This window comes from Desmodus rotundus, chromosome 2 (genome assembly GCF_022682495.2).
Source record: "Desmodus rotundus isolate HL8 chromosome 2, HLdesRot8A.1, whole genome shotgun sequence".
NCBI classification, from domain to species: domain Eukaryota; kingdom Metazoa; phylum Chordata; class Mammalia; order Chiroptera; family Phyllostomidae; genus Desmodus; species Desmodus rotundus.
In genome coordinates, this window is record NC_071388.1 from 167,892,215 (window position 1) to 167,917,653 (window position 25,439).

Below are 25,439 nucleotides of genomic sequence, written 5' to 3' on the forward strand. Positions count from 1 at the left end.
AGAAGTAACCAAGGCGCTTTGAAAATCAAGAATATCCAACATTTAATATGTAAGTTAACAAGTATGTGATGTAAATCCCTCTACTTGAAACTTTAGTCAAGTTTTACACACACAAATAATTTTTGTGAATAGTTTTTGTGAATGTATGGAAATTAAAGAAAATCGCTGGGTGACACGTCAGGGTCAACGTCCTGCAAACATAGAAATATGCATGGCATGTGAGACAATTCCTTAACAAATAATTTGGCAGAAGCAGTAGAGTGGAGTCATAGGTAACTATGACCACAAGCCCCTCAGGAATTCATGTAAATCTGTTAGGCATTGGATTTTCTGCAGTTAGTGGAATGGTGTTTGACTCTTAAGGAGGCAAAATAAACCCCAGCTACACCTAGTGGAATCAACATAATTAATCCAGGCCCAAACAATAGTCTATTCCACTTACTAAAATTTTTTCTGTATGCCAAGTTCTGTGCTAAATGCTTGAGATACATGGTCTTCTTTAATCTTTACTGAAACACTGTGAGTTTTAATTCAGTCCAATGGCAAAGAGATGGTAAGCAGAAATGGATTTGAACCCAGGACTTTCAAGTCTCCTGACCCACTTTATTCAATGCCACCAACTTCAGGAGTATTCTCTTTTTACCACCTATAACTGAAGATGATGTTGTAGACTAAATGGTAGTGAGGTTTCCTGCTGTTTTATATTTACCTCTTTAGAGAAACACACAGCAATGTTCCGCTGGAGATGAAGTGAGTCAATTCAAGGAATCACAATTAGAAGCCAACAGTTGAAAGGTTGATTCCCTCTTTCTCTTCCACTGGACAAGGCTATGGAAACCTCCATGAACCTACAATAAAGGGAGAGGATCACAGAGCATGAAAAGATGGAAATACAGAGAAAAGAGGAAATTAAAGAAGGAACATAGAGGTGAGTGTGAAGGAAGACAACAAAGTGACGAGTGGTGAATCCACAGGTAAGAATGGCAGGCACCACTCAAGGGCAGCAGACTCTTGGGATGCCTACCTCTGCCCAGACCACGCCAAACTCTCTCATTAAATCCTTTCTTTCCATATTGCATTTTCGTGTGTTTTGGGTGGTATTCTACATAATGCAATGCAGCCCTGGCTGGTGTCGCTCAGTGGATTGAGTGCTGGCCTGCAAACCAAAGGGTCACCAGTTGGATTCCCAGTCAGGGCACATGCCTGGGTTGTGGGGCCAGGTCCCCAGTAGGGGGCACATGAGAGGCAACCACACACTGATGTTTCTCTCCTCTTTCTCCCACCCTTCCCTTCTGTCTAAAAATAAATACATTAAATCTAAAAAAAATTAAATAAATGTAGTGCAGATTATTCCATCTTACAGCAAATCTGTCCTTGAGTGCGCAGTGTTGGTGTTACGGCAGCCCCGGAGAGCTAGTTCCTCTTAGATGCAGATAGTTTGTGAAAATGCTAGTAAGTGCTGTAGGTTATTATTTGAAAACGTAACAAGAATCAGGGTTGAGTAAATTCTGACTTATTGTAGACTTAGCAAAAACTTCAAGCTATTTTTGAAGGGTTTTATGTTTAGCAAAATGCACCTTCCAACCAATACAATTCCCTTAAGTAAATGAGTATTGTCAGAATATTTAATCCAGGTTCTTTATTAATTTTTACTTCACTCACCAATTCTATTTAAAGGCTATTTTAATATCTATGAATTTATTTTCATTTCTTTTTACAGGCCTCTCTCTGTAAAATCTATTTTGTCCTGGTGACAGGAAGTTACTGTGTACTAAACTCTCATATATTAGATTTGTTTTGAAACCCTGAACTAAAGACATTTTTGAACAATATTACAACAAAAACCATGCAATTTTAACTAAAATAACAGTTCCTTGACTATGTAGTTAAATGAAATTTTGCCAAAATAGCTAAAAAAAGAAACATAACTGGAAAGTCAGCTGACCAGCAGTCTATTCTTGATCTTTGCTTGACCTAATTTTATTTTCCTACTTCAGCCAAATATTGAATATTCTTCACTAAAGCAAGCAGAACAACCCCCCTCATTCCCCTGCCTAATGTAGAAGACACTGTTAGGTGGATGCCTGTGCGGCACTTTGAGCTGTTCAGACAAAGAACAGTCTAGCAAACCTTAAACTAATGTTTGGTGACGAGGCAGGGAAGCAGGCCCTCTCAAACACAGTTGGTGGAATAGAAGCAGAAACAGACCATCTGGAAGCCTTACAATTTTGACTCCTAATTCTCCCTCTGGGAGTTTATCCTAAAAACCTTTAGGGTGTTGGTAAAAGTGTGCTCTATGGAATAGTATGAATTAAGTTATTTTCAAAGTTTCATAGACTGTACAGTAATGGGAGAAAATGACATGGAAAAATACTCACGATCCGTTCCGTTTTCAGAAGTCATCTAGTAGTGCACACGGCATGATCTCATGTACGTGCATATAGACAGAGACACTGAGCCAGATCGATGGGTCAGTCTCTCGGGAGAGAGCTGTGTGTGGTAGGTGTAGATATACTTGCAGACATACATGCAAACAAGTACATACGGCTCTAGAATGTGTGTATGTATGTCTATGTCTGTATGTCTCTACCGAGATAAAGTGTTAATAAAGATGGAATTTGGGGTGATTTAACATTTGTACTTTTTGCTTGTTTCCATTTTTTTTGAATAAACACTCACTTTCTTCAATAAATATGTGTTTCCTTCAATAAACAAATATTACTTCATAATATAAAAAAATTATTTAAGTGAATGACACTAGGAGACAGTAACATATATAAACCAATTATTAGACTATTCTATATTCACTCTAAAAATTATTTTGCATATTTTTCTTTGTTTACAGTTTGCAAGTCCAAATTCTACCAATGTAGTCTCATGCCCTTCGGGGCTTTGTGGCAAGCAGAGCCATCTCCCCGGTGCCATAGAGCCTGATGATATGGAAACTGAGTCACAGCCACCATCCTGGTTTCAGGTAGGGAACACTTGCACTGGTGGCCTTTGGTCTCCTAGGACCTCCTGAGGGCTCTCTGACTTCATGCAAACTCTAGGGCACTGAGCCACCCGTCGTCTGAAACATGACAGAAAGCCACGTAACGATTGCTGTGATGCACTCTAAATTCATCTGGCAAACAGCTTCAGATTTCAGAGGCGAAGGTGAACCTAATTCCACACTGCACCTTTATATGACAAGCAAAAGGGGGGCCAATCCACCAACCCAAGTACGGATGGCTGGGTAGCACAGGGAACGGGGAAATTTGTTTTGGCGTCCAAGTCCTTCTTGTTGTATCCATCTGGGGCTGCCTCCCTAGTTTAATAACAAAAGAGGAAATGTGGTCACCTCCACTAGGGAATATCACCTTAGAGCTGAATACTTCTGGTATAATATCCTCACTGTAGAATGCTGGCTCTTAAAAAGAATGCTTTAAAGAAATATGTTGGGGGGGGTATTGGGATCAGGGGTGGGAGGTGGTGGTGGCTGGGGTAGGGGGAGTGGTAGGGGAAAATGGAAACGACTGTACTTGAACAACAATTTTTAAAACGACCATAAAAATAAAAATAAAACAAAGAAATATATGTGGGAATTTTTTTTCTAGCTATACAAGATTGGGATCCAACCTGGTACATGACAGAAGGGCTAGATGGTGCCTGAAACCTAGAGGGAGGAACAATTCCTGGCTCCATTTTTTCTATTCTTAGTTAAGCTGCAGTAGATGCTAGAAAACACCATGGAGTAGAAACATGTACCTATTGAAAGGTTCAGCATAAGTCTCATGGAGGGAATTTCTCTTTTATTCTTTAATTTGCATGAATTTGGTTTGTGGGTTTCCCCCCCACTTTGATGAAGTTTTAATTTATTCATAACGTATCCATGGGGTAGCATTTCCTTCAGCAGTCAGGGGAAATGCGTCTCATTTTATTAAGTAAGACTGAACCCCTAGTTGATAATTCCGCAGCATCCAGAATCTGTAGCCTGTTCTCTGACTCACAGAACACCTCCCCGCGATTGTAGCCACATGCACCACAGTCGGAGCAAGGGCTGTGACTGAAACGGGGGAGGACCGGTGAGAGGTTGATTCTGAGCTTCTTCTGCACGTGTGTAAGACTGAAACCCGGAATTTCTGCTTGTACTTCTATCCCTTTCCAGACGAATGGGCCCTATGACAGAACGAGCCTTCCACTTGCCTGAAAAAGCATCCCTTTGCCTCTGAGCGTCACGGCTCCTGCGGCAGCAGGGCTGATGATTACCACCAGCACACGTCCAAACCCTCCCCTGGACGCACGGGAATTCTCAAGAATTTAAAGCTGTTAAACTGGAATCTTCTGTAGTGTCCACATAAGGGATACACCTTACAAGCTTCATCTTAATTCCATCCGTTCTTAAATAGGTTGTAGACTGGATATGGCCCTGCAGGTATGGAGGCACACCCCCAAACCTGGATCTGGGGTGCATAGACTGACTTGAACAAAAAGAATATGGTACAAGTCCACACACTATAGTGACTCTAGTATACGTTTTTTAAATAAATTGAATTCAGAAAAATAAGATTTTGTTCTTCTTTACTTTTTTTTTAAAGTTCACTAATTAAAGAATAATTACTGGTTGAATGTGGAAATGTTGAATTGCTCTTGAATGAGCCAAAAGAAAGACATTCAGATCTTTGAATATATCTCTCCCTAATTCCCAGACTCATTGAAAAATATATTGAGCCAATAAACCAATAATTAATAAACTAAACTATAGGGTGGGCAAAAGTAGGTTTATATGAAACACAGAATTTATTCTTATTCTGATTATTGTATTATTTTTCATACGAACAACTGTAAACCTACTTTTGCCCCACCCTGTATTTCCTAGTTAAGTCACCTAACTTTTTTCTATTCGAACCAATAAACTACAACTTCTCATTGTTGGTCTAATTGGCTCATGAGAAAGCCCATCACATACAACCTTTCACAAACTCAGTGTCAAGTGCGACTTTCCTCTTCACTTCAGTTCACAGTTGATTGTGTGCTACCTGCTGTGCAGACACGAGCTACTGTCACAAAGAGGTGGCGAACAGACACAACAGGTTTTTATTCAGCGGTGTCTAGTAATACATAACACAAATCTTAATTTACTTGTTTCCCCAACAAAATTACAAGAGTACTGCAAACACCATAAAGTGTGCTCACTTCCAGTCATAAGGAGGGAGTTATTGTACATTTCCTGTCTCAGCTGAGGTCTTCTCATATAGCCCCCCTCCAGGTAGACAAAACATAAAAGAATTTACTTCACTTAATAGCTGCCCAAACTTGAAGGTAGCTGATACGAAGGAAACAGGAGCAGGCTGTAAGTAGATTGTACCCTCTGGGTGTTTGGGTATCTCTGGTTTGTATTTCTGTGCTGATATTTAATTATTTTGTCTTTTTAAAAAAATATTAATTGTGAAATTTATATTCCTAAGAAAAAATCAACAAACTTGTTAAATTGTACATCATCTATTGTACTATATCATCAAAGCTGAATTTCCTAGGCCATGTTTTAGGTCTTTTCCTTAGCAGCATACACTTGCTTCTTAAAAAACAATAATAAAAATCATGTCCCAAGCACCTCAGTCTAAAGTTTCAGCTGTATTGGGTTACTCTTTGGATGGGAAATAGGCTGGTTGCTTTTCTTCTTGGCTTCCAAGCCTTGCTCCTGAATCCTTTCCACACACACAACTCTGATTTCAAAGAGAAACCCCACTGGGAGGCTGGAAGAGTGACTCTGAGAGAAGGAAGTTATGCTTATTTTCCACCCCACAAGACACCAGTGAGCAAACAAATACTTGCAGTTTAGGAGGGAAAAAAGGCTTCATTCTAGATCAATTCAAAGTTCGGTTATCACACTTGCAACTGTTCGGGCTCTGCCATCTCATCCCTCTTTCTCCTCAGTGCCTCCTGTTGACATAAGAAATGTCCAAACCTGCAGGAAACTTTTATGAGTTTACTTGAGCCAAACTGACGACAATTGCCAGGAAGCAAAATCTCAATTGATTAAGAAAATGTTCCAGAGAATGGCACTTTTACAGCTTATTTTATACATCAGAATCAAAGGAGGAGACCTAAAGAGGGTTACATGAAATTAGGTGGTGGTAGAAGAGGGAGGCGAGAGAAAGCAAAGCAGGAAAATCTCTGCGACTGGATGAAAAATAAACTGAAGAGACACATACTTCTTTGACGTAGTGGGTACAGGATAGTTAGCAACGAACATTTACAGCAAATAGATACAGTATCTGGGGGACAAGATAACAATGCGGGGCTCTGTGGTCAGCTGCTCTGGTGCAGTGGGGGTGCCCAGACGGGTGAGGTAAAGGAGATTACTCTGATATTGCTAAGGTATGTTATCCTCCATTCAAAAAGACAATAGAAAGACTCACTTAATGTACAGACCGACCTTTCTCAAGGAAGCTACAGGCCCAGGATGTGACTACTCAACATGACCCACTTCTAGTAGGAATTTTCATGTTCAGACTCTCCTAGTGGTAACTTTCGGTCTGTGAGTGTGTAAGGCCTCCCTGAGCTTGTCAGGTTTAGTTCCCTTTTTCATCCACACTTCCTCAGCCAAAGAATAGTGCTGCTCTTTGCAGAGCAGAGCCAGGCTGAGTGTGACAGTGTCCCCGTGGGAGCTGGGGCCCGTGGTAACTGAAGACATAGACAGCTGTAGAGTGCAACCGGGACTGTACATTTGGGGGGATGAGTGACCCCCAAAGTGTTGGGGCCACGAGTCATCTGTGTAGCTTCTCCAACGTTCAGGACTACTTCACCTCTCAACTTTGAAAGATTCCAGAAAAAGAAACCAGGAGCTCTGGGGAGAAAAAACAAACCACTTTTTAAATGTTTACAAATTTTCTGATGGTAAAATAACAGATTTATTGTTGTCAGTGGAGGAATTGCTGATGCAGAAATCTTGCAAGAAGAAATGGTGCACACTAAAACAAATCTCCCAAGAAGAAATACAGTCCAATGCAATCATTTAACAGGCAATTTATACATGTTGTATGGTACAGTAATTCTTAACCCTTTCCCCACCTTCTTTAAAAATCTAATAAACTGCTTCCCCAGAAAAAACCATACACATATAGAGAGCCTAATGTCACAAGCCTCCTGAAAAGGAGTCCTTGGCACCCCAGTTTCCCCCGAAGTTGAGAGCCCAGGTTTGGTCCCAAGGGGCGTATTTGGCCTGTGTTCCTCACCACGCCTCCTCCTCCTGCTTTCACAGTGTGAGTAGCAGCCTGGCAAGGCTCACAGCCCCTAGGTACAATTACCACGCAGCCCTATGGAGAAATGTCTTGTACACCCTTTTGTGCTAGTCCAGGAGAGTATGAGAATGAAGATTTTTTTGGAAGAAAAACCTTAGGCTGCACTGGGAATCGGGGGTTCTGACAGGTTGTCTTTTTTATTGTTGTTCAGTTAGTTGTTCCCCCTTTTTCCCCATTGCCCTCCCCTGCCCCACCCCCCTCCCACAGTCAGTCCCCCACCACTCTCCATGTCCATGAGTCCTCTATTTGTGCTCCTTTGCTAGCTCCTTCCCCTTCTTTCCCCTGTTATCTGCTCCCCCCTCCCCTCTGGTCACTGTCAGTTTGTTCTTTATTTCCATGTCTCCGGTTCTATTTTGTTTGTTTGTTTTTTTTGTTGATTAGGTTCCACTTATAAGTGAGATCATCTGACAGGTTTTTATAGTTGCATTTCCTGCTCATGTAACATCTCTAGAATTCAGTTCTTGTGTAAAATGAAGGACGTGACAGTGTGAAAGGAAACCTCCTCTTCTCCTATATTCTGTGAGCAAATCAGCTGTTCAGACCACCGCCACCCAGTAGTCGAGGGCCCAAGTCTTGCCTTTCACCCATTGTCAGCTGTGCCACTGAGCAAGCAGCTAGGGCTCTCCGACCCTGTTTCCTCACTTGGTTACTTTACAGATTAAATTATGACAAATGGAAGGTAAACACTTTGCTTCACAAAGTAGTTAATGAACAACTATTATTTTTGTCAAAGAACCAAGTTTATTCTTCCTAATCCTTATAGCAAAATAATAAATAAAAGATTTAAAACTAAGGAATAAAATTATAAACTTACTAGAAATGACATGGGGAACTTTTTAATCTGGAAAGAAATGGAGATATTTGTGTCTACATAACTATTTAAAAATTCTATATGGCTAAAAAAAAGCATAAAGACAAAGGATAAATTTAGAAAACATTCACAAAATATATTATGAACAAAAAAGCCAATTTTTATAATATGTGGAAGCAGCTCTTATAAATCAATCAACATACAGAAGATGCTTAACCTCACTCAGATACTATTTTTTATCCATTAAATTGAGAGACTTTAAAAAATTTGATAATATCCATCGCTGGAGAGTGGGGAAGTAGATATTTACACACTGTAGGTGGGAGTATAAATTGGTGTGTTTTGGAGGGAAATTAGACATTATTTACCACATTATAAAAACAGATTTCCTTTCATCTAAAAGACATTTTTTCTAGGAATTTCTCAAGCATACATATTTACCCAAATCCTCAAAGAAGTATATTTAGATGTTCACTGATACATTGTTTGATTTTTTTTTAAAAAAGAATATACCCTGAATGTCCAGCAATAGAACACTAATCAAAAACTGAGAGTATTTCAAGATAAGGTATATATTTCCACCTAATGAAATGGAGTAGAACTATATTTTTGATCTGGAAATACGTCCAAGATAAAATAAGCAAAGACAGATGCTTGCTGAACACTTGTATGCTAATTAATAACACACACACACATTTATACACATATGTAGTTTTGGGTGTACTTACACACACACATACATGCATAGGGAAATGACTAGAATAATACACACGAGAAATTACAGTGGTTGCTTCTGGAGAGTAATTTTTTTGGCCTTTTTTATTGTGTTAAATTATACATAATAAAAATTTACCAATTTAGCCATTTTAAGTGTACATTTCTTCGGCATTAGGTACATTCACATGACTGTGTGATGGTCACCAACATCTATCTCCAGAACTTTTTAATCTTCTCCAGCTGAAACTCTGTCCCCATTAAACATTATTTCCCATTCCCTTTTCCTCCCCCTTCCCAAATCCCAGCCCCTGGCAACCACCAATTTGCTTTCTAAGTTTGAGTACCCTAGGAATCTCATATATGAGGAATCATACGATATTTGTCTTTTGTGACTGGCTTACTTCACTTAGCAGAATGTCTTCAAGTTTCATCCATGTTGTAGCAGGTGTCAGAATGCCCTCGGTTTTTAATGCTGTATAATATTTCATTGTATGTATATACCACATATTTGCATTTATCTGTTGAGGGACACTTGGATTTACTGCCTTTTCTCATGTATTGTCTTTCCTGAGAATGTATTTAGGTAACAAAGCATCAAAGTCTAAATAATTTGACTAGAAAGAGAGAGTTTTCTATGCTCCATTTGAGTTTGATTGGTGGTTCCCAGAACGGAGCTGGGGGACAACCTGAGCTGAGGTTCAAGTGAGCTTCCCAGGTACTCCTAGGGTAACTCTTTGCTGGGGCCCATGTCCTGCCAGTGCCTTACATAAGGACCAAAAAGCTGCCTACTCAAAGACCACAAATTCTGTTGCGTTTGGTGTTTAGACACATGCCATGTCTGTTGGAACAGGGATGGAGCTAAAGGAAGGATTCGGTGAAGACTGACATACAAAAGAAAACAGGAGTCTCAAAGGGAAAGTTTATTCTAAGGAGTTCAGCTGCTAGGCCCTAGACTTAGGGAGGAATAGTGGTTTCAGCAAAGGTTCCGATTCAACTGCCCTGGTGGCCCATAGGTGCTCTGGAAGCCTAAGAGCTCTGAATGCAACTCAAAGAGCTGCCTTACTAAACTCTACATTTTGGAGGTCCAGCTAACCCTGCTGTAGAACAAACCCTTGCCACCCCATCACCTTCCTCTGTGGAGCATCACCCAGAGGAAGGATGAAGTTCCCCTTCTCACCACACAGGAGACTGGCCAGCCGTCCTGCCACTAGTCAGGGTGGGTGGTTCAGGTCTGCAGCTTTGGAGGGACAGGCAGGGAGCTCAGAGCAGTCCACTGTAGCTGCAGTCTTTGTGTGAGAGAGCCAGAATGATTTGTGTCTGTGCCCCGGGAAATGCACCAGCATGCTCTGAGAAGGAGGGAGTGAGTATTTTTCAGAAGGTTGGAGGTCTGGGTGAGTATGTGGGGAAATGGTGATTGTAACTTGGGCGTGGATGCTGATGTGTCCTCATATGGACCCACAACATTTGGAGCCTTGGGAACAGTTGGGTTATGCTTCTTTGGCAAAGAAGGCAGTTTTCTCCACTTGATTTGCAAAGGATAATCTTGGATCTAGGAGAATCAGACCATTCAGGATTCAGAAACTACGTAGGCGGTGTTGTGTAGGCTGTGGCTGTGCTCTGCAGTAACCTACAAATGTCAACATCTTTGTTTTTGTCCCTCATATCCAAACAACATAGAATTTCAGAAATCTTAAACAGTGGATATTTTGTGAGTGGTTTTAGTGAAAATGGATAGATAAATCAATATCTCAGAAAAAGACCTCTGAGTTCTAAAGTGAAGAAACACAGAAAATAGTATAGTGGGTTCCTTCCTGGTGGCCAGAGGGCCAGGCTGAGATCCGGAGGGGTGGTGTTGAATCTGGACCACACCACATGTTAGTCATGCTTCTAATTTGCACTAGGTTTTTGGTGAGAACCCTCAGGATTCTCACTAAACAGTCAGAATCATTCTTGTCCCGGCCCCTTTACTGGATGGCTGTGTGCATCGAACAAGACAGTGAGTGCCAAAGAGCAACCCTCGAGTTAGTTCACATTTTGGAGGAAGGGACCCTCAGTATCCTCACAGGTAATACATCCTCAAACACCTTTTTTCCTAGGACATCTCTAGTAATCCCACCCCATTTGTTACCAAATTGAGTAAATGAAGCAATATAAATATAAATGCTATTTTCACACAATAGTGTACCAACATCATTCACTATATTTGTTTAACATTTAACCATGTTCAGGATGATTTTATATAGCGTTTGCACATTGGAAAGCCTGGATTTGGAGTGCAAGTGATCCCTCTTCCGCTTCCTAGCTGCGTAGCCTCTTTCCGTTGATTGCACCGCAGCAAGTACACATCTCTGTTACAGCGCTGCAGCGGCTTGACTGGTACCAATGGGCCCAAAGTAGTGAATCATAGACTCCCACCCACGACAGTGGTGCAAAGAGAGCTTATTTTACTAACATGTGTTTATCAGTCGCAATCCTCAAGGTTGAAAGAGGAAAAAAAAGGGACAACTTTGATTTAAGAGAAAGGGAAATTTAGTGAAAGGATATTGACCAGTATGTCACTGAACAGCCAGGAAGGCTGAAAACCCAGACCTGGACAATGACAGCCAGAGCACTCAAAATAGAGCCATAGAAACGGTCCAGACAGAATTCCACTATCACCCCCTTGGACATTAGACAACACGGCTTGCCCGAGTTGGACTCCGAACATCACTATTGACAATGCTGCTCCCACTGCCCTGGGAAGTGGGATGAGGCTACCACCTCCAATGCTGCCAGAAAGGACTCCTGGGTCCTTATTTTCTTGCATCACCATCTTCAAGTGATGTCCAGGGTAGATGCATCTAAGTCGATGAGCTTGAGTCATTTACCCCACAAAAAGTACAAAGGAAGTTATGAAAGTAGACCCCTAGAGTAGGAAGTAGCCTTTATACCCCACCAAACCTTATGCAATGGGGAACGCAGGCATTTTTGGAACAGAATCGAGATCCCAGAAATAAACCCTCATGCATATATGCTCAATTAGTATTTCACAAGGCAACCAAGAGTAGTCCATGGAGAAAAGAGAGTCCCTTCAAAAATAATGTGGAGAAAATTGGATATCTACATGCCGATGAATGGAATTGGACCCCTATCTTAAACCACTCACAAAAATTAAATCAAAATGGATTAAAGAATTAAATCGGAGACCTGCCACTGTGTAACTGCAAGAAGAAAATAAGGAAAAAGATTGTTGACATTGTCCATGGCAATGATTTTTTGGATATGACACCAAGTACAATCATCAAAAAGCAAAAATTAGTAAGTGGGACTACATCAAAATAAAAAGCTTCTGCACAGCAAAAGAATAAAAAAATAAAAAAGCAAACTACACAATGGGAGAAAATATTTTCAAATCTTATGTCTGATAAGGGGTTAATATCTAAAATATATTTAAAACTTATACAACTCAATAGTGAAAATAAAACACAAACTCAGTTAAAAAATGGGTAGGATAACCAAATAGACACTTTTCAAAAAAACACATACAAATGGCCAATGAGTACAACAAAATGGTGCTTGACATCACCGATCATCGGGAAAATGCAAATCAAAATCACAGTAACATATCATCTCGCACCTGTTAATGCAATATATTGATCATGTATCATACAAATGCACACTTGAAACCTACATGATCTTACTAACCAAGGTCACCCCAATAAATTTGATAAAAAAGAAATGCTATGGTCAGAGAGATGAGACCTAAGTGCTGGTGAATATACAGAGAAAGGAGAACCCTGTGCATTGTTGGTGGGAATGAAAATGGGTACAGCAATTATGGAAATGGGTATGGAGGTTCCTCAGAAAGTGAAAAAGAAAACTACCATAAGATCCAGCAATCCCACTTCTGGGTATACACCCAGAAGAAATGAAAACGGAATATGGCAGAGATACCTGCACTGCTTTGTTCTCTACAGCATTGCCTACAATAGCCAAGATAGAGAAACAACCTAAGTGTCCATCAACAGATGGGTGGATACATATATATATGTGTGTATACACACACACACACACACACAATGGATTATTATTTAGCCATGAGAAAGAAGGAAATTCTGCTACTGGTGACAACACAGAAGAACCATAAGAGCATTGTACTAAGTGAAATATGTCAGACAAAGATAGACAAAGATTGTATGATTTCACTTATAGGCAGAATCTAAAAAAGCCCAAGTCATAGAAACAGAGTGTAGGGAGATGGTTACCGGGGGAAAGGGGCTGGGGGGCACAATGGGGAGATGGGGGATGTTGGTCAAAGCATTCAAACTTGGAGCTATAAGATTCATAAATTCTGTGCAATCATGTACAGCATAGTGACTAAGGTAAATAATGCTGTACTGTATGCTTGAAAGTTGCTGAGAGAGTAGATCTTAAATGTTCTCACCACAAAAAAGAAGTGATAATAATGTGATATGTGCTAGCTAGTGCCACAGTGGTCATCATTTTGCAATCTATAACTGAATCGAATCAACACCCTGTGCACTTTAAACTTAAAAAAAACTTACATATAATAGTTAAATGTCAACCATATCTCAATAGAGCTGAAGAGAAAAAGACTACTGAAAAAATGTATTTCAGCGGAAACCTTCCCTCATGTGCCCCTTAACTGCCTCGACAAATTTGGGATGGTTATACTTTTTTTCAATGTAAGTTTTCCATGATTTTTTTAAAAAGCAGTAACTGCATTGGTACACAGCAATAGGCTTTGAGGATGACTTTTGCAATATTCATGCATTTTTTCACAATAGACTCTTCATGCTTTGAATTCTTTCAGTTCTAGTGGGAAATGGAAACAAATCAGCAAATGCACTAGCTCTTGAAAGCCTGTGTCCAGCTGAGTGTTACCATATCAATTACATCATGAAAAACTCCTCTTACCTAAAAAACTGCCAGAGCTCGGAGGGTTGCTTGCAGTACTGTTTCTCGGCATAGGATGTACTGGAAAAGAAAACATAGATCCCTTTTAAATATCCTTGGAGGATGGCGAAAATGGGGGACTTTTTTTGATATGAGAAAAATACGTATTTGCCCTTATAGCAACATGTTGCCCGTTATGTATTAATAAATTGACTTCAACAAAGCCCTTCTTATCCATTGCTAAAAACTGACCAACTATAAACAGCCACCAGAGTGCTGTCTTTGCCAGTGCCAAAAAGCTTTCCAAACCCTTTCAGCTAAAAAGCCAGCAAAGATCAAAGAGGTTTCACACGAGCTCTCCGCATGCCAATGAGATACCAGTGCTGTCTTTCAGCACATTGCAATAATCCTGTTGTGCAGAACTCTTCCATGATCTGTACAAATAATATATTTGAGACAGCCTTTTCTTTCAGCAAAAGAGAGAAAGTGTGAATTAGGAGAGTATGTTTAACACGTTCCATGATCTGTGTTATAAGTTAATATATTCCCCCCTGTTCTATGGAGTTGAGAATTGCAAATGCTTGGCAGATTACTTATAAAAGAGATAAAAAATTGAATATTACTTGATAAAATGATTTATTATTCTTTAGTCATTGGAATAAATAATACATGTGTTCAACATGTATTTATGGCTTTTCACTTATTTTGTTTAAATGTTCAACAACATTTATGGCTTTTCACTTGTTTTGTTACGCATGCCCTGCATCAAATTAAAATACGTGCACTTAGCACAGTATTGCAGCCAAATTTCAAAAAGGATGAAAGGGAGGAAGGAAAGAAGGAAGGAAGGAAGGAAGGAGGGAAGGAAAAGAGAGAGGAAAATCCAGCCAAAGTTGAATTCTCATTAAGTTCATTTTATTTGCTAATGATATCATACTAATTTTCTAATGCATTCATATATCCATTGGCCATGATCAATAACATTGAAATTTTCACCTGAGCGTCTGTTCAGTTCTGACACTACAACACTGCATAGTCATCTGTTTTATCATCTGCCTTTTGTAATGGGTGTAGACACTCGTGTTAGGGTCAAGATCAAATACGTAAAGTCTGCCTCTTCCACTATACTGTAAACTCTGATAGCAGGGACCATGTCTGCTTTGTGTACACACCTAGCAGTTAGGACACAATGCCCCATGCATAAATATTTACAGAGGACATTCTCTGCACAAGAAATATAAATTAGGTTATAAAAAATATAAACCTAGTCAAATTAATTCATGTATATAAAAAGAATCTGGATGTTTTCTGATCCTTACCCTGACAGGCTTCTTTGCTTTTCCCTGTGCATCCACTCCACTCTTTTCACCTGACCAGTTTTCTCTGACACCCTCCTCCCTCATTATCTGGGAGCACGGGGAATCCTGAAATGGCTGTCCCAGTTCTGACCCCATGAGACTTTTGCTTTAAGTAGCCAGGACACTCTTCAGCCTGGACACTAATTCACATTAGAAAAGTCTGATAAAAATAGCTGCCAGAGGGGAGGAGGGAAGGAGGGGAGGAGGAATGGATGAAAGAAGGAAAAGGGATTAAACAACAACAACAACAAAGTATATATAACACAGAGACACACACAACAGTGTGGTGACAGCCAGAAGGAAAAGGAGGGGTGGGCATAAGGCGGAGGTGGGCAGAGTGGGGGAAATTCGGACAGAAAGAGGCTTCGCTTGGGGCGATGGGCACACGATGCCTTGTGCAGATGATGTTTTGTTGAACTGTACACATGGTTTTGTGAACCAATGTCACCCCAATATATTCAATTCAAAAAAAAAAAAGAAAAGAAAAAGGTTGAGGGATCAAACAAAAAGGAAAAAGGACTCATGGACACGGGCAACAGTGCGGTGATTGCAGGGGGAGAAGGAGTTATAAAGGGGTTAAGTGGTATTACAAAAAAATACAATAAAAATGTTAAAAATAAACAGCCCAACATTTTCAAGTCATTGGACGAATTTCCGTTGGATTAAGTCCCCTCCCTCATTTAATCAACTGCAGCGGGAGAAGCAGCTGCACGTCGGGACTGGAGGGTGTGAGTGCAGCAGGAGGCAGCCCGTTAGGGGTATCTCCCCAAGACAAGGCTGTGCCGAGGGCAGATGGTCACGGGCAAGGCTAGTTAAACTGCTCTTAGTTGTCAGGTTTGTTTTATTATTCTGTCCCAGTACCTGGCATATAGTAGGTACCTAAAAATATTTGTTGAAAAATATAATAAAGATTAAATGAAAAAATAAAAATAAAACTTGTTGAATCAATGATAGAATGTGACATAATACATTATTCTTTTGAGTTCTATAACCATGTGGAATGGGGAAGGAAGGTGGAGGGAGATGAAGGAACCAGTTGCTGAGGTTTGGGACTTGGGAAGATACAGACAAACCCTCCTTTTATTGTGCTTCACTTTATTGCACTTCGCAGATGTCACATTCTCTACACTGAAGGAAGAACCCTCCCATCAGCAAAAAGATCACTGCTCACTTCATTGCAGTGGTCTGGGACCACACCCGCAATCTCTCTGAGTGTGCCTGTGTGTAATGCTCCAGGATGGATAAAATCAAAGCTAGGAGTTTATGTTTCTTTAAATTTCCCATTCAAGCATTGCTTTTAAAATGAAGTCTTATCAAATCAATCTTTGAAAAATCAATAAAAACAGTTGAACTGGAAAGCAAAGAATATAATTTCCCAGAAACCCTTGCCCACTCTGCACATTTTCAAAGGGCCACAATACTGTATTTTCTTCCTTTCTGATTCTCTTTAGAACTTAAGCTATTTAGAATGGCAGGAAGGATTCGACTGTTAATTATAAGACTGAAAAAGTAAGGAAATGAATCCCCCTGTAATAAATTTCCCCTCAAAAAACACGCTGTGAGATGGAAAAGGTTGATGGCTAGACAGATGTTACAGAAATCTGTTGGCAGAGATGCCCTTTGCTTCATGTTGAGAGCAAGTAATTATTTTCTCTTTGTTCTTGTGGAGGGGCCCCAGAGGAGCATTTATTAGGTTTTCCCCACTTTTCCCTTCAAATAAGTAGAATTTTGTAAAGGGCAGTAAACCAAGACCAGATGTGATCACTTACGCTGGGAATCCAACCATGGCAGCTGTCAGAACATGTCACAAGCACCTCTACCTGGGTGTTCCCCAGGAAATGCGGGCGGCACCTAGCACGTACTCTCAAGGTGACCTCCCTCTCCCGGTTAAACTCACGAACGCAACTGTGCATACTTTTAGGAGCCTCTGCTCCAGAGGGTACAGACAAGGTTACTATATAAGCAGAATACCTACAATATGTTTTTTGTAGGGTGGCTTGGGAGATTCAAAAGCTACTCTTGAAACACCGCACCTATTTTCCAAATGTAAATTGTGTACCGATTGCAAATGTTCAGACTGCCCATCTAGAAGGTTGTAGGCTTAAAGCTGAAGAGAGTATACAGTTGAGTTGTGTGATCCATCCTTCAGACCGGAATCATGGTTTCAGTTCACTTGCCAGCTAACCTTGGACTTGGGCTTGGATGCCACAGGAATAGCAGAACCCACTAAAGAGATCATCAGCTGCTTCCTCTAATTACCTTCCGGGTGCTGTGACCTCCCGCATCAGAGGCATTCATTCTCCGAGGGTGCTCTGCTGTCCTGAAAGCCTGCAAGCCTTGTCGGTCCTCATGGTATGATAAGCTGCCAAGGGAAATTGCCAGTGCAATCTTGAGAGGAGAAGAGAAGTTATTCGGACAGGGTAACATTTCAAGGCCTACTAATCCTTGTGCCCGGTGACATGAGAAGATCATCAGACCAGCCTGAGTAAGGAAGGTACTGCTGCAAAGGGATAAGATTTCTGTTAAGTGTCTCAAAGCTCCTACCTTTTTTTTGAAGTACTGACTCCAGTTAGAGGTGAGTCACCGGACTGAAAGGATCACTTCTCTATTTCAGGACAATGACCTGAGCAGTCACTTTGTCATTTCTCTGCTGGGCCCTCTCATTTGTATTTCACCTACATTTTCGGGGGGGGGGGGGGAATCACTTTCTGTAACGTGGTACACCTTTTTAATCTCTTACCAATCTCCTGCCTTTATACCTACTTATATAAGAAGCTCAGATTCTGGCCCTGACGGGTGTGGCTCAGTTGGTTGGGCATTGTCCCACAAAGTGAAAAGTCATCAGTTCCATACCTGGTCAGGGCACGTACCTGGGTTCGGTCCTTGGTTGGGGCACGTACAAGAGGCAACTGATCAATATTTCTCTCTCTTGATGTTTCTCTCCTTTTCTCCCTCCCTTCTCCTCTCTAAAAATAAAATCTTTTCTTTAAAAAAGCTCAGATTCTGCATGTTCTCCCCTAAATACTTCAGACACATCACTGGGAGAAATCAGAGAAACCACTTTTTTGTGTCACTACTGAGCTACCGTATTTTTCAGGCTATAAAACGCACTAGACCATTAAGACCCACCTAGGTTTTAGAGGAGGAAAATAGGGGAAAAACCCCGCTCCACTGCCGCCCCCTCCCCCAGTGAGTCAGGTAAGCTACATTTGGACTATAAGACGCACCCCCATTTCCCCCCCAAATTTGGGGGGAGTGCATCTTATAGTCTGAAAAAAAAAACGGTACCTTTATTCCAGGTGCTGGAAATCCCCATCTACCTAAACCTCAAAATACCCTGTCCTTCCACAAGAACAAAGAGAAAGAGAACCACTTGCTTCCAATATGAAGAAAGGGCATCTTTACCAGTGGGGTTCTGTAGCATCTGTCCAGCCATCAGCCTTTCCGCCTGACAGCACATTTTGTGAGAGCTGTGCAGAGTCGGAAGGTTGATTAAACAAGATGATGAAATAAACATGGACCCTGACCACAAGGCATTACCAAAATCAAAGATAAATAACAATTACATTATGATTCAATAAGTACTATAATAAAGGCATGTGTAAGGTTCAGAAGAAATAGAGGATAGTGCGATAAGGGAGGTGATGTTTGAGCTCACTGTTTATGGTATGATCAGGGGTCTGCCAGCCGGAATATGAGAACGTTCCCCCCAAGGTAGGCAACAACATGAGGACGAGTACAGAGGCTTCCAAAGAGCAGCTGCTGAAACTGTTCTGGGTATTGCAGCGACATTTGAAAATACAAGCTTTACATCTTTTATATCTGTAGTGTATAGTATATAAAATATAGTATAAAATTTATGTAGTCTAGCCTTATAATTAATCTTAGCATGACTTTGTTAATTACATGAGAAAAAAATTTTCCATTTAAAATAAAACAGACTTTCAGACCAGAGCTGGAATACAGGCTGAGTTCCATTCTCGTGAAAGTAAGTTGTGATGTTATACTATTCATAAAACCACAATGAACTCTTTGAAGTCAATTAAGATGCAAAACCAAATATCCTATCCCTGGCCGGTGTGGCTCAGCTGGTTGGGCATCGTCCCACAAAGCAAAGGGTTACCAGTTTGATTCCTGGTCCCCAGTGGGGGTGCATGCAAGAGGCAACTGATCAATGTCTCTCTCTCACATCAGTGTTTCTCTCCCTCTCTTTCTCCCTTATTTCCCCTCTCTCTGGAATCAATTAAAAGAAAAAAAACAAACCCTAATAATATCAGAAAACCAATCACCATTTACTGAATGCCTATTCTGTGGCAGACCCCAGTCTCATCAATTCACATACACAGTCACATTTCCTTTAATATTCACACCAGCTCTTTGACATAGATATTATCCGCATTCTCCATTAAGGAAACAAACTCAAAAAATATCAAGTGATTTGTCCATTAGTGCTAGAGCTGGATTCAAGTCCCAGATTTGTTTGATATCATGGCATCATTTTCCACATCCATCCCTAAAATCCTACCAGGAACTAGTAAATGTTCGTTAAGATTAAGCCTTTATGACTGTGTAACTAGCAGCATGTGTGTGACAGCGTGACATAGAAGCACTACAGCAAGAATGAAGAATATAGTATTCTAGTCCCCACACAGCTTTTTCTCCGTGACTTTGTTTAACTTACTTACCCGAGTAGGTTGCACGAGATCGGCACCTCCAAGCCCATGGTCATTTACTGAGGAAATGCTTTTTCACTGTTGTGGGAAACAGCATGACACAGTAAAGGAAATATGGGCTAGAAATCCAACAGATGTAGATTTTAATTTCAGCACTGTCACTCAGTAATGTTGTGACTCTGTCCTCATTCATGAAAATCAAGAATATAATCCCTACTGAGCAATTTGGTTGTATTGGTTAAATGAGGTAATGCCTAGAAATGAATGGCTCTGAACTACATTAAAACTTTAAAATACAGCCCTGGCTGGTGTGGCTCAGCGGATTGAGCACTGGCCTGTGAACCAAAGATCACTGGGATTCCCAGTCAGGGCACATGCCTGGGTTGCGGGCCAGATCCCCAGCAAGGGGCACGCTAGAGACAACCACACACTGATGTTTGTCTCTCCACCATTCTCCCTCCCTTCCCCTCTAAAAATAAATAAAATCTTTTTAAAAATTAAAATACACTGAGTTAATAAAATTATAATTTTGAATAAAACTTATCCAAGGATTTTAGAAGCTTGTATCCTGTGATGGTAATCTTCAATATAGGCCTTGGTCAAATATTAACTTCAAGACTCCACCTTTGCTGATTTGGTCAATTTGTGCACTGAGAACGTGCTGCTGCCATACACCGCACTAAGTGCCAACCACCCGTGTGCGCACACAGAGGCGGCCAGGTGGCCAACCTGTGGTTCAGGAGGACTATGAATGCGGCCCAACACAAAATTGTAAATTTACTTAAAATCTTGCTTTTACTCATCAGTTTTTGTTAGTGTTTGTGTATTTAATGGGTGGCCCAAGACAACTCTTCTTCTTCCAGTGTGGCCCAGAGACACCAAAAGGTTGGAAGAGTCACCTTCAAGCACGCACTGTGTACACCCTGAGAGGCCACCACCCACCACCGCTGCTATCTACACCCAGCTTTGCTATTAACAAGACAGTGGATAGCTTGGCAAACAGTGAAGCAAATACGAGATGTATAAATACAGTAGAAAGCTTTTCAGAGCAGCTGGTCAACCCACACAGGTTATTATTGGAGTATTGACTAAGTTGTGCAGAAAAGTGCCCAAAGCCCAAAGCAAGGCAGTTTTGGCAGTCTGTGGCAATGCTGTCATCCAGAAGCAAAAGTATAACAAACAGCATATTATTCCCCTGGAAAATGTCACTACTGATTTCATCAAAGGTGAGGAAGACTTAAGGAATGGATGGCTTATCAAGACACCAACTCCATCATTTGCAGTTGCTGCTGCTGCTGCCACTGAGAAATCAGAATGGGTAAATCACATAAATAAATGTCACTGATGTAGTCTCCAAAAGGAGGAAGACACCCAGTAATAAACATGCTGCTGTCTGGGTTCCTGACTCGGAGGCGAGTTTACGTTTGCGTTGTCAGAAAGCAAACTTCAGTCCTGTTAATAACCCTCAACACCACTGCCACACGTGCGGTTTTGTCGTCTGTGGGCCCTGCTCTGAAGAGATTTCTTCCCAGCCAGTTCTCTAAGCCTGTGTGGATGTGTGACTTCTGCCATGGCCTGCTTTCTACTGGGGACATGGCCACATGCCAGCCCACTAGATTGGACCCTTACAATCACTGATGTCTGCTTTAAATGATGTATCTGATGATGATGATAGCAGTGACTGCGAGCGTATTTTGAAATATTTAACTGGGTGTGACTATCTGATAAGTCAGCTTTGGGAGGAATGTAAAATTCTGAGCTCTCTTAATTCTGCTCTAGCCATGAATTTGCCTGACAAACTTTTACCCTATGTGCCTCAATATATTCCACAGAAAACAGGTCCTCTTGCCACTCCCCTCACCCCCACTGCGCCAGCCCTCCCCACTCTTCTACAAGAACAGTCTATTGCAAATACAGCAGGTACATTTTTGATTTCTTATTCTTGTTCTAGATTATTTTCTTGGAAAATTGGGAAAAGGTGTTTACTTAACAGATCATGTACTACATTTCTGTTCATGTCCTGTTATAAGGAAAAAATAAAAGTGAAGGATAAGGAAAGGAGTATAATTGGTTAATTAATAATATACTTTTTTTAACCATTCTATCTAATGGTGAAGACACCAGTAACAAAAATGTATGATTTGGCAATACATTGGCTTTTTCAGTGCCTTATTATAAGAGCACTGTTACATGAAATAAACTCCTTCCTTCTCACTTTTTAGTGTGTTTTAAAAAATACACCGGTGTTCTTTCAGGTAATAAAATGAGTGTTTATGAATGGGTATAATTAGAAAATACTTGTTATATAACAGCTACAAACAACTAAACTTAGAGGTCCTTCATTCTATTATGAATATTTTTCCATAAAATAGTTAGTATTTTTGTTTTATAGATGCCAAATTATAATGGTCAAATATAAATTTTAAATTAATAGGTCATTCCTAGGAATTTGGTTTGAAATTTATCCAGTATAGAATTGTTATATTGCATTACTTTCTATTCTTAGCAAGACATTTGTAGTTATAAATTCATTTGCTTTAACATTATTTCTAGAATGAAAAATCTTGTAAAATCCTTGAAATAAACTAAAATCCTCATATAGGAGCACAGATCTACTTAGGAGCAAGATACGGAAGAAATAATGGGTAAGAATGGCCAAGACAAACCAGTTAAATTTGACTAGACTTCTAAGGAAGTCCTATTTCAGTGTGAAACTATCTTGAATGTAAACACAGTGTTATATTTTATAAAGCTTTGTAAAGTCCCAAACAATACTTGTTTCTGAAATCATTTTGCAATGTATAGAAACAGAGTAGCAACTGATCTTTCTAAATAGTGAACTTTACTGAGTCAGTGTAGATTGCTTTTGAAAAGTGTAATTTTTCTCTCTGCTCAGAGGCAGCCATTAGGTTGAAAGTATATTTATCATATAAAACTTGATACATTTTTAACTACTCTCCCAATTTCATGCTGCAAATAACTACAGTTCTTCAAATATAAAAATCAGTCTAAAGATTATTTGAAATTCTAAATTATTTTGTTTTTAAACCTTTTCAATCTGGATATGTTGCATATGTGATAAGAGCTTTAATTAAGTAACGTGTGATGGAGGAGTCTTTGGTTTGGTTAAGGCACTAACTTTATTGTTAAATTGTGAAACCATCCAAGATATGTAGATCTCCCTACAGGAAATGTGAAATGCATGGCAAGTTGGTTTAACATCTGGTGGACTTTTGCTTCCAAGCAATATATCATATAATCAACATATCTAAAAACGACCATGAAACCTGAGAAGTGCTGATGGAGACTTACTGGTACACAGGACCCTAATAGATTCAGGAACAACAGGGAAATGTTCTGCAATAACATTTGCATTGTCAACCTCTTTTTTTTTTCTTTTTTACAATTAAAAAAATAAAGACATGGCAATCACCATGGGTGCATACTCAGTACAGCCCCATCTCTAGGTCTCCCATTTCCTAGGTCTGTGGACCTCATGTAGGAGGTTGACCAGAATGCCCCTGCAGCAAGAACTTGTCCATTCATCTCACCCTCAAAATTGAGAAAGAAGCTAGTACAGGTGAGGGTCAAAGGGAGTGCACTCAATCAGAAATGAGAAGTGGCCTGATGGCTAGGTTCCTGACTTAAGAGTGCTAATTTATCCTATTTTGTTATTTTCTGGTCAGAATGACAGGCTGAAAACTTCTCTTGGAAATGAACATTCCAGAGTTAGGCATGCTTGATCTCAAATGTTAATGATAGCAGTGTGTATGGAAAGTTTGGTTCATACAAGAATGAAAGTTCAATATACTTAAATCAACTTTGAAAATAACACCGAAGTAGAGTCAATAAATGTTACTTAATTTTCCTGTCAATTCAACAGGAGCAAATAATTCAAAAAGGCATTTTTTACTAAGGATTAAAATATTTGAAATTTCCATTTCAAACAAATTATTTCACCAAGGACAGATGTCATGCAATCTTTACAATTTTGAGGGCATAATGTCTATTTGGAAATTCAGGCCAAGGCCATCAAATGAAATGACGGTGCATGCTCCAGCGGCTATAAAGAGATGAAGGGCAGATGTAAGAAGCTACACTGCTTTAAGTGGTACCGATTCACAAAAGTGTCTACAAATGACAAAGCTAAAATCTTCCAATTCAGAAGGCATTATAATAGAAGGGTGGGCATGGTTATATGTAAACTAACTAGATTACAGTTCACACACAGCCTGATAGAACTTGGGCTTGGTTTAGAATGCCTGATGACATACAGTACACTTTACCCACTCTCAGACCAATGTCACAGCATGTCAGTAAATTTGTTCATTTCCTTCTTCATAATCGACCATTAGACTGGATTTGTGTACTTGAATTGATAGCAAAGAACAAGGAAGATGGCAGACCAGAAAAAGAGAAGACCTAACTATTCTAGCTGAATGAGGCTCCTCATGTTCCTTGTGACTGAAACACTAATTGATACACTTCTACTTCTCATACATGCTTTGCAAACGCAACTGTAAATGGAGAACTTTCCTACTCTGTCCACCATTAGATCCAGGCCATCTTGAAATATTTGCTGAAGACTGAACAGAAAAGAGGTAGAAGATGATTAGGAACGTACAAATTACCAACAGGAGGATCCAGACTGGGAATTCATGGGAAGCACGTGTGCCAAGTTCCATGATTACCTCTGGAAAAGAGAGGGCAGGGAAAATTAAGAGGTAAATTGGACAAAAGAAAGGGAGAGAAAATAAATAAGAGCCTAAAGAAAAAGGCAGGCAGCTCTCATTTTAATTCGGAGGCGCTGTTTTACTAGCTGGGGAAATACAAAGACTAGTTAGGGGTATTGCTTGCTTAAACTAAATTTATCTCATCCAGCCAACACTCAGTTAACCGCATCGGATTCTCACAACTATCAGCACGGCACTATGGAAGGTATAACCCACCAACACAGGCTCTGACTTTTTTCTGGACTCAACACTCTCTTGCCTGATCCCAACAGTCTTTTTTCCTGAATAAATGCCAGAGCCCTAGCCCTATGATACTGAACCTTGGAAAATTTTCCACCTTTTGGGGGTTAGAAGTTGGCAACACAATAATCAGCTAAAAGATAAACGGCACAAAGTTCACTCTAAGCTCCCAAAGTTTTCACGTATCTTTTCACTGGTAACAGTACAGACACTGGTCTCAAACTGACCGGATAGAGGACACCCAGTGACCAGAGATCCTGCAACAGCTCAATCTATGAAGGCAAGGGTTATAGTAAATAAAGATAAAATGAATTAATGACAGGCAGGGCAGCAATTCCCTCTCAAGGAACTATCTTAATGACATTTTTTAAAAAAGATTTTATTCATATTCAGAGTGGGGAAGGGAGAGAGGGAGAGAAACATCAACATGTGGTTGCCTCTTGCACACTCCCCACCGGGGACCCCTGCCGGCAACCCAGGCACGTGCCCTGACTGGGAATAGAACCAGTGAACCCCTGGTTCACAGGCCAGCACTCAATCCACTGAGCCACACCAGCCAGGGTTATCTTAATGACATTTAAAATAATATATGATATAGACTTCTATGTCCTTTGTATATTTAATAATGAAAAGCCACTTTACCTAGGTCTCAAATAACCTAGGGTGCCTAGGTTATTACTAAGTTCAGAGCAGCTTACTTTTATCTTAACATAAGCTATCATTGTATA

The 25,439-nt window shown here is 40.2% G+C and overlaps 1 pseudogene; it reads left to right on the forward strand.

The window, feature by feature from the left end:
* The first annotated feature begins 278 nt into the window (after positions 1 to 278).
* Positions 279 to 24,164, forward strand: LOC112305758 (pleckstrin homology domain-containing family F member 2-like; annotated as a pseudogene).
* The last annotated feature ends 1,275 nt before the right edge of the window (positions 24,165 to 25,439 follow it).